At 40.1% G+C, this 13,742-nt stretch overlaps 1 protein-coding gene across 1 annotated transcript in view; it reads right to left on the reverse strand.

Annotated features, from left to right (window-relative positions):
* The window catches only part of LOC6558707, a 42,880-nt gene that overhangs the window by 10,224 nt on the left and 18,914 nt on the right, over positions 1–13,742 (reverse strand). The window lies entirely within an intron of this gene.

Consider the following 13,742-nt stretch of genomic DNA (forward strand, 5'->3'; position numbering starts at 1 on the left):
CTGGCTCTACTTTAAAGTATTTTCCTGCCAACTAAGCTAGTTTCATTACCTAGAAAACTTATTCTGATTCCCAACAAAGGTAACAAAAATTGCCAGCTAGTTCACCGAATTGGAACCACTCTAAAATCAGAGGAAGCATCTCTGATGTGAACTTAGCCAAAAAGTAGGCAACAATGCGCTGGCATTTGCCATATGAACAGAAGGAGCTGTCTGCTGTCTGCCAGCATGCTGGAACGGAGTCGGTGCTCCCGCAACTACTTTGCCTCCACCTGCGTTCGTGCCCCAATGCCCCTTCTGGGCTGGGCAACCGCGGCTTGCAGCGTGCTGCTTGCCTGGCTTGCCTTAATTATGAGTTACTTTTGTGCATGCATTTTCTTAGTTGCCCCCCATTTTCTCGTTTCGTTGTTCAGGTTTTTGTGCAACCTAAATCAGCTGTTCCAGGAGAGCTCACAGAGGGTGGGGGAGGCGTGTAGTGCAGGCAATTGGTTGGCATTCCTGTTGCTGGTTGCCGTTGCCGTTGTGTTTGCCTTTTGGCCACAATGGGTTGCAAGGTGCGCTCGCTACGTGGGCACAACAAAGCAGACAAGTCGCCTGCTGGCGTTTGCCGCATGGTGCGAGTGGGACTGCGGTTAAGTGAGAGAACATAAAAAGTGGTTGGGGTGGAGGGTTGTGACGGGGTTGACAAATTCATACAGTGGCAGCTGCTTGTGCTGTGTAATTCCGCGTAAAATGCACAAAGGGATCTCAACCTGCAGAGCAGGTTGGAGTCCTTTCGTGGCAATGGCTGCCTGACACCTGCTATTGTTCACAAAAAAGACAATAGACACTAGGGTGGGCAGAGGCAGAGAGAGAGAGAGAGAGAGAGAGAGAGAGTGAGAAAGCTAGTGAGTGTGCGAGCAAGAGAGAGTCACAAATTGTATAAATCATTTAAATGGTTGCCATCTCGTTCTGCTCATTTTCATTGTTGGCTGTTGCTATTGAAATTGATTTCTGTAGCATTCAAAAATCTGCCGAAGCAAAAGGATAAAATCTCAACGCAATGTCAACAGTTAAACAAAGTGTAGCAGCAGCAGCAGGGGAAACCCTGCTACCCGACAGACCCTGACAACCCTGACAAACGACAGCCGGCTGACCCAATTGCCAAACGACTCAAAACACAACTGAAAGGTTTCTTCGCAAGCAATTGAAAATGTAACTCAAGCTAAGCATTGAAAGCTTAAGTAAAAAGCATCAATTCTTAATGGAAAATGTGAGAAAATAGCTGCAAAAATATGTGTCAAAGTCGCTCTATTGATGGAAGTCAAGTAGAAGACAAAAATTTCAATTATTTCCTGTGTGTCGAATTTATACTTGAGTTTTAAATCCAATATGGAAATCATGCACATAAAAGCTGAACAGCTTTTCTGCTATTAAACTATTAGAGGTGTAGCATTTCAAATGTTCAACTTTAATGTGGTTTAGCTTTAAGTTATTCAAGTGGATATTATGTAAGCTAAACACAGCTGCTCGGTTGAGTAAATAAATGTGCTTTGGCTAATTAATTACCACAGTCCAGTGTATATCTGAGTCAAGCATTCTCAACTAGCACATGTCTGAAGTGAAATTCTCTCAATAAACACGTACAAAGTGAGCAACAACGAAATGCAGCAAATAGAGTACTTCAAATTTGCCCCACATTTTGATAAATTCAATACATTTAATTTCAATCAATTTTCACAAAAGCAACTGTTGAAAATCTATTTTGCACGTTAATTTCAAATATCCGTTAAAGGTGCCCCAAATTCGATTTAATTTTATTACGATGCAGTAGAGGAGCCGATAGACAGACAGACAGACACACACACGGAAATGCAACAGGAAATCAGAGTGCAACGTTAAAGCAGTCACGCCCTCTACGCCCACACACAGCAAGGGAGCGGTAAATGAAAGGGAAGGGGCGGAGAAGGGAAGCACTAAAAAGCACACGCCTCAGAATCTCATTGCACATTTTGCGTTGAATAAACTTTGCCATTTACAGCAGCAAACCACAATAAAGTGGGCGTGGCGTCTGGGTGGGCAGTAAGAGAAGGGAAGGGAAGGAGCTGGTGCAGCGAAAGGAGCGTACTCGAAGACTGACTCTGACTCTGACTCTGGCTAAAGGGGGAACATACAAAGTCAAAAGAAGTCAAGCTGGAAATATGTTACATGCACACACTTCCACCAACTACTCTGATTGTGTGTGTATGTGTGTGTGTGTGTGTGTGTGTGTGTGCGAACAGGAACAACTCCGGGGGCCATTTTGTTATTACAGTTGCTGCAATTTCAGTTGCCTGGCGCTGCTTTTGCAGCAATTACAACAGTCGGCAATGTAACAGAGACCAGCGACCAAAAGAGAACGAAATAAAAATACAGTTGAGCAAAGTGGCGCAAGAAAAATAGAAGCACCCTGTACTAGCGCCAAGCAACCAACATGGGCTCAATGTGGGTTTGTTTCCGTTTTCGGGTCGTCCGTGTCCGTGTCCGCATCCGCGTCCTTGTCCGTGTCCTGTTTGCATGCGGGAGCCGGTCAGCGACTTGGCGCCACTCAAGTGAAGCAACAGTCCGCAATCACAACATGCCAGCAAACACACACACACGCCCACACACACACAAACACCCATACTCCGGCACATACATTTGTCTTCCGGCCATGACAGAATCAGTAAATTGAAAATGACGCGCAACGAGGCGACCAAAATGTGCAGCGTGCTTCGGTCTAACTAACAACTCCGGCTGCAAGTTGTCCGAATAGCAGCACTAGTTCCGGCTAACAGTCGCAACAGATTTCAATTCCCGTTACTGCAGTTGACACTGTCACTGTTCCCATTCGTTACTGGGGCTGCACTCAAGTGTGTGCAACGCACTGATTGTTTCCCGGTCAGTGGAGATGAATTGTATGCAATATGTTGCCATGGCTAATAGACTAATCTGAAGATTTGGAATTGATTAATTAAAGGAAAGTCTGTATTTTGATAAAATTTGAATCTAAATTATAAAAAAGAGACAGTTTCTTAGTTAAACTCAATAAAACACATTTTATAAAGCTTTACAATAAGTTGAAGATTAAGTTGATCAGTTAACGTCTCAAATTGTAAGCAAGCCCTGAAGAGAATCTAATCAACCTGTATACAATTTCTCTTCTGATGTCCAGAGTTTCTTGTTGTGGCAGCCTCGTCCTGTTTACGTTGGCTCGTTAATTGTATGCGACCAAGATGCCTTGGAGTCTAGTTGATAGGTGCGTTCCCGATGGGGCCGTTGACTATGTCTACTTCTATTGCTACGTGGGTCGATTGACATTGATCAGCGTCGACCTTAGCTGGGAGCATTCGAAACATTCGCCAAAGTGTGGGACCCTTAATGCGCTTAACCTGATGGACAATTGCCGAAAGGGGCGATGTGGATGGGCGTCTAATTTATATGGAGATGGAATTCCAGCTTAAACTAGGCCACCCTCAAGGCATGCAAATGGAATACGTTTTCAATGTGAAAAATGTTGATGGTATAAGAAGTGAGCGATGGGCTGCTTTGGGATGGGGCCTTGGTGTGAGTGTATTCCGGTTGACGTGCATGATAATGAGAATGCCACGCCCACTGACCAGATGCTGTTCCAATGGCCACGTTTGCGCCTGCAGTAATTGCGGAAAATGAATTAAAGGCAATTTGCGTTGTAAAAGCAACAGCAACTGCAACAGCAACAAGAAGAACACAATGCAACATGAAAGCAAACAACATAAGCGGCTCCCAGTGTGTATAGGAAGTGTATGTGTGTATAAAAGGAAAAAGCCATTGCAGGAACTGGTAGAGAAGTAGCAGTAGAACAGCAGCAACACACATGCAAATGTGAATGCAAGTTGCCAGCTTACACCCATCCTCCAACCCGACCGCACCCACCCATCACCCATCACAGCCCTCGCCCGGCAAGAACTGAAAAGAAAACGGATGCAACAATTTGCCGTAGTGCATCAGTGGCACAGCCAGGAAGACAGTGGCATGCACCACACAAAAGTAGACGACATCTTGACATCTTGCCCGCTAGGCGCCACAGCAGGCGGAAGCGCAAGCTTGCAACAGGGAGACAGCTTATGCCAATGTTGCGGAGTCTCCGTTTTGACTTTTCACAGGCAATTTAAGCGATTTGAAAGCTACACAACGAGTCTGACTGGAAAAACAAGTCTGGCACAGGCAACCTGGCTGAAAACTGGATGCAGAAACAGAAAGTGAAAGAAACAATAGCAGCGGACCCTGTTGATAGGAAGAACAAAAATCAGAGGCAACGATTACATATCCTTGTGGATCGGAGTCAAATTTCCGACATCTAAATTTCACTATGAATATACCTATAAATATTATTATAAATACTCCGATAAGAGCAATATGTTATAGGAATCCAATATTGATAATATTTTATTAAAATTATGGAATTTTGTTTGGAGATTCTTGGTGAACAAAACAAAACATAAAATAACATAAATAATATACAATCTTTCCGACAAAATTATAATACCCTCTACAGGTGTATAAAAAGACAATTTGCAGCAGAAATTATACATGAATCTGAACAGAAAATCGTGTTTCTAACTCTGAATCCAATTTTAATATAGATGTCAAAGCAAGACTAAAAAGTTATTGCTTTTGAAAATCGATTAAATTTTTTGCGAAGTTCTGACAGATGGAAATTGGATTTCGTCTCAAGGCAAATTTGAAATGAAAATGCCAGATTCTGTTGATTTACTATCGCTCTATATAAACGTAATTGCCATTCAAATAATTGTAAGCAAATGAATTTGTCTTTTCTTCTGCATCTATCATGCATAATTTTCAGGCTGGTTTAATTAGATGTCATGCCTCAATTTGTCTCAATGCAAAATTAAATGAACTAACTAACTATCTATTGTGTAAAAGCATTCTTCAATCAACTTATGCGGCAATTTATCATTATCAATTGCATAGCATCGACTGGAAAATGGGCATTCAATTTGTTTATTTCTACGCTAATTTGATTTTCATTTGTTTATGTTGTTACGAATTGTTATTTGCATTTTGTTGCTCATGTTTAATTAAAAATACATTTCAAATATTCAAGCACACACAGACACACAGACACAAGCATACAGCACTTCATTATTGCAATCAGGCGGCGCTTTATAAATTACACAAATAACTCAATTATGAAAAACGTTAACACTTTGTCCCCGCCGGCCTCGATTTCGCAAGCATTTGCTTTCCGTTTCCGTTTTTATGTAGTTGATTTTTCAGTCTCACAAAGCGAATACAAAAAACTAAATACAACGAAGTTTTTATTTCCGCTTCGATTGAGCATTAAATGCATATAAATTTTGCTAAAATAAAGCAAGCAAACAATTTTGGAACTGCAACAAAAGCAATTAATGCATAACAGACAAATACTCAAACACACACACACAAACACACACAGACTCATCCGCGTTTGACAACAATACATAGATAAATTGCATTCTATATACACCCACACCCGCTCACACACACACACACATGAACAATGCCAACTGGCATGCAAATAAACTGTAAATTTGCATAATCAATTTGTTTATTGATTCGTATATTCAGCTATTTTAATTACGTTTACGCTTGAACATCATTTCACACACACACACAGTCAGTCATTTACAGAGTCTGACGTTTTCAGGCTTTTTCCTTTTGGTAATTTTTGGCTTTTATCATTTGCATTCGCGAAATGTTATGCATATTTTTTTGAGCTTTTAATTAATCAATTAACACAACAGCAAATAATACGAAATGCAATACAAAGCGTTGCATACTTATAGGCTCCAGCACGAATTTCCTTTTAAACCTTTTGGGGTGTTTTTTTTTTGTGCCGTGTGCCTGCATTTCAACAGGGCACACAAAACAAATGCGGTGACAATTATGGATAGTTTTCAGCTCAAGTGATATTTACCGTCGTTATGTATGCAGGGCTGTAAGTTGTTATGATATGTGTAGCTAAAAAATATGTGCCATGCAAAAATGGATATATGAAAATCTATAATAAAATTCTATGGCAACACTGAGGATACAATTTACATAAATTGTGATTGCTGCGAGAAAGTAATTTTTGTTTGTGATTATTATTTTATTGAAATAGAAGCAATGGCAACGTTTTCCTTTAATAAGCCGAAAATATTCCGGCTATGTGTGCCTAATAGACAGGAGGACAAAACTTGCTTGTCTCTCAACATAAATCTATATTGCACAATTCCATTTTAACATATAAAAAAAAATATTAAATTCAGCAAAATATAAGCCTTAAGCAACATCAATTCAACTGTAAAAAGCTTCAAAAGAACAAATAGTTTCTCTTGTACAATTGTTTATTTATTAACATGCCTTGCATGCGCCTGACATGCATCTGGATATTCAATAAACAACTAGCCTGCAGCCCTGTTAAAAGCCATTTATGTATATAAAGGCGCACTTTTTTTTGCCGCTGTTTTTTGGCCATCAACGTTAAAAGCCAACTTCGGCGCATCTCAATGACAAGCACTTGTGGTGCTACTAATACTAGCTCCAAGTTTCGTAGAGTTGATGACGAGTGCGCTAAGTACTCATATCCATTCGGTTGGCGCTTTGACAGCGGCCTAAGCACTTGGCTTGTGTCGCAAACACGCAGCCAGTCAATCAAAAGCAAGGGGTACGAGACAGAGAGAGACAGACAGACAGGGGGAAAGAGAGACAGAGATACAGAGACACACAGAGCTGGGCTGGTGAGTCGTCAAAAAATGTGGCAACGACGAGACAACTTGAAAACGAGGAGCTGCCAAAATTGTTAAGTGCCACAAGTGGCCACAGGACACAAGCGACTCTGACCAGGATGAAGAGAGCGACAGGAGTAGGGGGGAGCGGGGGTTGCAGGAAGAGCACTGCTGGTACATGGTGTCAACCACAGCAAAAGTGAAAAGTTGGAAAATGTGCGCAAAATGAATATTTCCAGTTCGAGAGTAGTTGCTGCGGTTTTTGTTGCTGTTGCATATAATTAAATCAATTGAAAGTTTCGAACGGGAATGCAATTGTAACATAATCCTGGATAATGGATATCAGTGCCACTAAGAATGCCTCCATTCACAAATCTATTTCAACGAGTCGCATAAATTTTATGCGTAGCTCTCAAAAAAAAAAACAAAAATGGGTGGCGAGAGATAATTAAATCACAGTGAACGATATATATCTCACTGGAGCAGACACAGCAGAGGCAGGCGGCAGCCAGCAATGAGTGCACTCAGATAAACTAAAAACTTTTAAAAGAGTGATAGATAGAGAGAAAGAGAGAGAGAGAGAGAGAGAGAGCATGACATTGTGCCACTTGAAAACTTTGATTAAAATCCTTTTGAAGTGCTAACAAATAACGCGAGACAAAGACTTTTAAAATGGGTTTGGCTATGCAGCGTGGCAAAGCTACGAACGGACGGTCGGACGGTCGGACGCTTTGACGGACAGTCAATGTGTGTCCGCACTTTTTGAAGGCTAATCTAAAGTGGCTAAGGCTGCTCGGGGAGTTTTAGGTGGCGTTTGCATTTCTTGCGTTCAACGTTTGCATTGCTCTGTAGTTTTTGCTGTGTGCTAAGCGCCACTAAATCCGTCTGTCGCGACACCAACAAGCAGCTAGGATCAGCATGGCAGGCAACAGCATCCGAATAAGGCCGCCAGCCACAAAAGGAACGAAAAGGATGACGATGACGAGGATGACGCCGGCGACGACAATGCAATAACTCATGTGTGCGATTTGTTGTTGCTAGTTGCTTGATGACACTTTTTGTTGTTGTTTTTGCTGCTGCTGCTGTTGCTGCTGCTTTGACAGAAAGTTTTGTTTGATAGTCGTAGAATTGTGTAACTTGAGGCGCTTAAACGTATTTTAAGTTGCTTCAATTTCACTAGATGGCTTCAATAAAATGCCGTACGCCGCATGCCACACCAGTTAGTTACTATCAACTTGTTGTTGTTGTTTCAGTTGCAGTTGTTGTTTTTATCAACGCTCAGTTTTAGTTAAGTGCACTTGAGAGCGCTTGAAACTTAAGCATATATGCGCCAAGCGGGGCGTACATCGTGACGTATGCTCAACGAGCCAACGAATTTTACTTGCGTTTATCATACGCACTGTGCAACGGTAGTGTGTGTGCGAGTAGCAGTCATGGCTGGCAAAGTGCTTGCTATTCATAAGGGATATATATGCAAGAGTTTTCAAGAGTTTTCCAGTGAAGGTCGCTTAAGTAAGTTTCAACAGAAAGCCAAAGTCGAGATACTTGTCCAACTATTCATCTCCGCCGCACACAATCCAAATGTTTAAAGCCTGAAGCTGAGCAACGGCAAAGATCATGTGTAAATTAAGAGAGCTGAACAAGTTTCGCCTTTATCCATGTCACGGGAAAGATGGGACAGATATTGCGAAAGCACTCAAGTATGTGTCAACAACTGTCAGCTGACAGGGAATAGTTTCATAATTATTGCTAGGAACAATTACAAGTTAAATGAGATATGTTAACGAGACCTTGCCCTTTGCCAATACATAAACTGGTTGCTTAAATAGCTTTTCTTGAGATTAGGCTTAAGAAAATCACGCTCTTAAGCTTTTCCTTAGTCTCCATACTCTGCTGTTAACAAATCCCTTTTTCTTATCCTTAATCAAAAGCACTTAGAGACAAATTCAAACTCTTTGACCTTTTGACTGCCTGTCATAGATCCTTTGCAAAGTGACAATAAGTGATATAGCCAGAGGGTGGGACGTCAAAAATGCAGGAAATCACAGTCTATGCTCTCAGCTTCAAATGTCACGTTGATAACAACAATAACATAATGGCACAATAAAAAAAAAATCAACGAAAAAATGCAGCATAAACAAAAACAGTTATGGCAACAATAGAAACAACGAACTAAGAGTTGCGACAACTGCAACAGCAAAAATAATGGCACAACAGCAACAACAAAAGGTAACTTTTCACCACGTGTGTGTGTGAGTGTGTGAATGTGTGTGTAATAGATGTGTGAGGTGGGAGTTGGGAGTTGGTAGCTCAGGGTGTGTTGCTGGTTTGTGCAACTGTCAACCAAACATTTTTAACGCACTGCAAACCGAAAACCAAAATTGTGAATGGAATACATTAGAAATTGTGTATGGCTGAATGATGAAATGGAAATGGAAATGAAAATGAAAACCACGCTATGCAGATTTAATGGATCGTCGGAAAAGCGTAAGAAAATCAAAGTGTGTGTTTTTAAAGCATATGAATGTACTCTGGATGCTCTCTGACTATTGAACCCATCGAGTCGAGTCACTTATGCGAAGTACACAGATTTTGAGACTTTTATTATGTATTATCTTTAAGATAGGTTCCATCATCGTCATTATATAATCTGTTAAAACTGTAATTAAATTGAGAAACATAGAATTCTATCTTACTGTCGAATTCTTCCATAAACAAAGCAATTTTCTTTAAATAAAAAAGTTTTCAAAACGAATTTTCTGAAATTTTTAACATAGTACTTAATACGCTTTCAGCTTTACGCTTCCTGTAACTATTTACTTAAACTCGTTTACTAGGATAATAACTAATTAAAAAAGTTAAACGGAATTCAAGTAATTTGAATGCATTTTTAGCACATTTTTGGACCAGTTGAGGGCTTGCTGTATTTTAAACGTTCAAAGCAATGGATGTGCAGGATGGCAGGATAGACGGACAGATGAGTGGACGGACGGACAGGCAGATGGAGATACGGACGGATAGGCAGGCATAGAGTAAAATAGAGTAACAACAAAATGAAAATAGCTGCAACTGCGAGTATCTTTTAGTGCGGTGTCTGTTGCCATCAAATTGTTTTTGTTGTTTTTGTTGTTGTTGTTGTCATTGCGTTTTACATGTGGCATGCAACAAGGTTGTTGTTGCAACACAATAATACAACGGGGTCTAGCTATTATTATTTTTGCTTTCAACTTTGCTACTGCTGCGTTGTTTGTGTTTCAACTGCCATTGTTGTTGCCATATTATTTTGCACGCTCGTTGAGGCACGCTGCAACAACGAACAACGAGCAGCAGCAACAGCAACAGCAGCAGCAGCAGTAGTTGTAACAACAACAACTAAATGTAACCGCAACGAGAAAAAATGTTTTCATATTTATTTGCCGCGCTCTGAGCTGGCTCTGCCTCAACTTGCAGCTCATCGCTCCCCTTTTAACTTCACATCCTTGACACGGCCAGCCCGCCCATCCCCATGTACTGCCACTCCTCGAACGCCCTCGCATAACTCTGCTCAAGTATGCAACTTTATCATTTTGATTTAAATGTTTTGTTGTTGCTGTTTGCCGCATTGTGACATGCATGCCACAAAGGGTGGCGGGTGTTGGGCTTGGTTTGGTTTAACGCATTGTTGTTTAGGCAACAGCATTGCAGTCAACGCGGCGTATGCGTGGTGTGTCTTAAAGGCTTTTGTTTCTCTCCAAATCGCTAACAAAAACTATCTAAATTCCAGCGGGCAAAAACCATTGTGAATTCCATCCAAAAAAGTAGGCAACACAATTAATTGACGCCATTTTGGCATAGAAATCGCAAACAAGGCTTGGAATTAATTTGTGTTTTTTTTTTGTAGTGCTAAGAATAAACGCACTTAGGAAGATGAATAAGTTCCTTGGGTTGCAATAACTCTTGTGTTTTAATTATTCGTTTTATGGTGCTGTAGTTGTCTTAATAAATAGTGGCAGGAGTTAAGAGTTAAGAAGCCTTGCAAAAGACTTAATATTACTAATTGTTTTCAGTATGTTTAGTGTAGTTTTTAGCAAATACATTTGTAATCCGTCTTAATCTCCTATGTCTAAAATGCTGTTGTGTGAATGTCATTACTCTGATGGTGTTAAAGTTATATTTAGAATGGTAGCAATGGTTTTCGGTTTAAGGTATGTGAATAATAATGGTAATTGTTACCAGCTTGTTTAGAATAGAAGCATATGCATAATAAGGCTTACAAATGACTCAATCATTTATCATAGTATTTGTCTATTGTAATCTTTGTTATCCTCATGTTCTTTAAATCACTTAACTTATGTTTATAGTAGCAATAGTTTTCCAGCATGGCCTTTGTAATCCCTCCCATTTCCAGTTAGTTGTTAGCTAAGTCTCTTCTAATCCTTCTTATGGCCATTTCTTTGTTTAGGTCTTTAGTTTTGTATTCCATAAATTATCCCTCATCAATTATCTGGCGGCTGTTTTAATTAGTTACCGAAATCGCTCAGGCAATGCAATGACATGTCATAAATTAAACGCATTTGTCAGCATTTTTTTGTATCACATCATTTGAATCCTTCTCTCCCTCGCAGTTTGCTCACGTTGTGCGCAGTCCAAAAATTAATTTAATTAAGTAATTTCACACATGTCATGCCACATATGATTTATGCGCTGTTGCTATTTGAGTTAATTTCAACAAATTTTTTTTTCCGTACCGATTTAATTCCTTATTGTTTTGTCAGTTGTTGCTTCATTATATTATTTGTTTTATTTTTTTATTTGTTTGTTTTGTTTTTGCTGTCACTCGTTTATTTGAGCGTGTTTTTCAAATTGTTTTGACGCTTTACTGATTTGCCCGGAACCGCATGGAAAATGCTCGCAAGCCAATTGCTTTTCCTTTTTTTCCCCCAAACATTTACTTGGAGCTTGTGTTATTTTTAAATTTGTATATTTTTGTTGATTATTTAATTCATGATATTAATTTGCAAAAATAGCCGGAAAATTGGCATACAAATGCAGGAAAATGGAAAATAACTGGCTGAGTGAATGCAGAAAATAAATAACTAATATTTTCGTTAGAATTGCAAACGAGTTGCGACCAATGGAATAATTCAATTGAAAACCAAATATATACGAAAATTCTTTATTATCACTCTGTGAAGTTCAAATATTATTGGTTTGTGGCTGGTGAAAGTGGCTTATCATATTAGGGATACTTAAATGTTATCACACACAAGTCTCAAGCATGGCAAGAATAACAATAATAGCTAGCAGCCAGCCAATTAGTGTATTGATTTCAACTACACGTGATATCATCGAATACTGTTTACTGCAGTGTTTACTTCATGTGATTAGTGCACACACAATCATTTCCCATCCACCATCATCCGCTCATCCCTTGCAATCATCACACCCCGCAGATTTAACACAAATGGCGCCATTGTAATGCAATGTCCTTGCCAGCAATCGCCGGAACATTTCCGGTGTGCCAGCAACTTCAGCATCGACAATAATGACTTACGAACAATGCGCACATTCAACTGAAGTGATTCAACTGACAATAACAAGTTGCTTGCCAGTTGTTAGCTGTTAGCTGTTCGTTGCTCGCTCTTGGCTATTTGCAATATTTGTTAGTTGCACACACACACACACACACACAGAGGTGCAACATGTTTGTCCGTGGTGTTGAGTGTTGCTTCAACCCATCAGCACATAAATTTCAACTCATTTGTCCTGCTGCAGCGGGGCGCTTTGCCAAAGTGAGCAACAACAAACAAATAAAACAAGTTTGCCAAAGTTTTCTTTGGCAGCCGAAGATTAAGAACTCTAAAAAAGCACTTGAATAATAAAAATAAATTTGGGAAAGTACAAAAATACAATTGGTCGTATGTTTTATGAGAAATGTTTAAATAATAAGAATAATCATTTGGGGAAAGTACACAAATACAATATGCTGTATGTTTTCTATAGAAAATGAAAGACTTGGCGAAAAATATCATTAATTGTTCCCTTTTGTCAACTAAATTAAAAGATTAAAGATTTAGTTAAGCGTGCTGCGATAAATACACAGAAATTACAGCTTAACAAATGGTATGACAAAGTGCAGATACCCTTTTGGCAGGGCACAATGACAAATTATTTACTTAAACTTGAACAACAGGCAAAGGAACTAACTGCAAGTAACTTTTACTGCTTTCCCTCCCCTCTCTTTTTCACTCACTCCTTCTGTCTCACTCTCTCTCTCTACTTGGGTTTTTTAGTCGAAGCATTTGCGCTTCTTTGTCAGCCAAAGTGCTGGTTCTATCGGCTGGCTGTGCTGTTTTATGCAATTAACTAATTCGATGTGGTGCTTTCTGTCCCTGCCTTTCCTGCACACACACGCACAACAAAAAAGTTGCACACACAATAAAATTTATGTTGTCTAGGGTCAGAGTTCGTGCGACTGCAGGTTGAAGCAAAGAGCAAACAGTTGACGACTGCATATTGAACAAAAGAGCGCAACAGTTGAACAGCAGCAGAGCAGCGACTGCGCACGCTCTCTTAAGTGCCAGGAATGCAGTGGAATGAAACAGCCTACAGAGAGGAGTAGCGCAAGCTGCAGCACTTGCTCTTACTGGAAGCGACACTCAAAGAGAGTTCGCTGCAGTTGTTATTGTTGTTGCATTTTCAATCAAGCACTGCAAGCAAGTGGGCAACAAATATGACGGCATAAAATGCCGTTGCCTACTTTCGGGCGTTTGTCGAAAATTGTGGGCTATGTGTTTCTAGGCGACGTCATTGAAATGATCAAACAGCAACAAGTACAACAGCTAAATGCTATGTGTCTGTGTGTGTGTCTTGAGTGCTTGAATAACGGACTGTCTGCGCCAGTGACAAAATGCCTGCCAAACTCATTAAATTCCACTTTGAACAAGCATGCAAAACACTTTCTGCTACTCTTTGGCGTGTGCTACTTTTCTGACTGCGCTTCCTATTTACAGCGTG

Source organism: Drosophila grimshawi, unplaced genomic scaffold, assembly GCF_018153295.1.
Source record: "Drosophila grimshawi isolate 15287-2541.00 unplaced genomic scaffold, ASM1815329v1 contig_44, whole genome shotgun sequence".
Lineage (NCBI taxonomy): Eukaryota > Metazoa > Arthropoda > Insecta > Diptera > Drosophilidae > Drosophila > Drosophila grimshawi.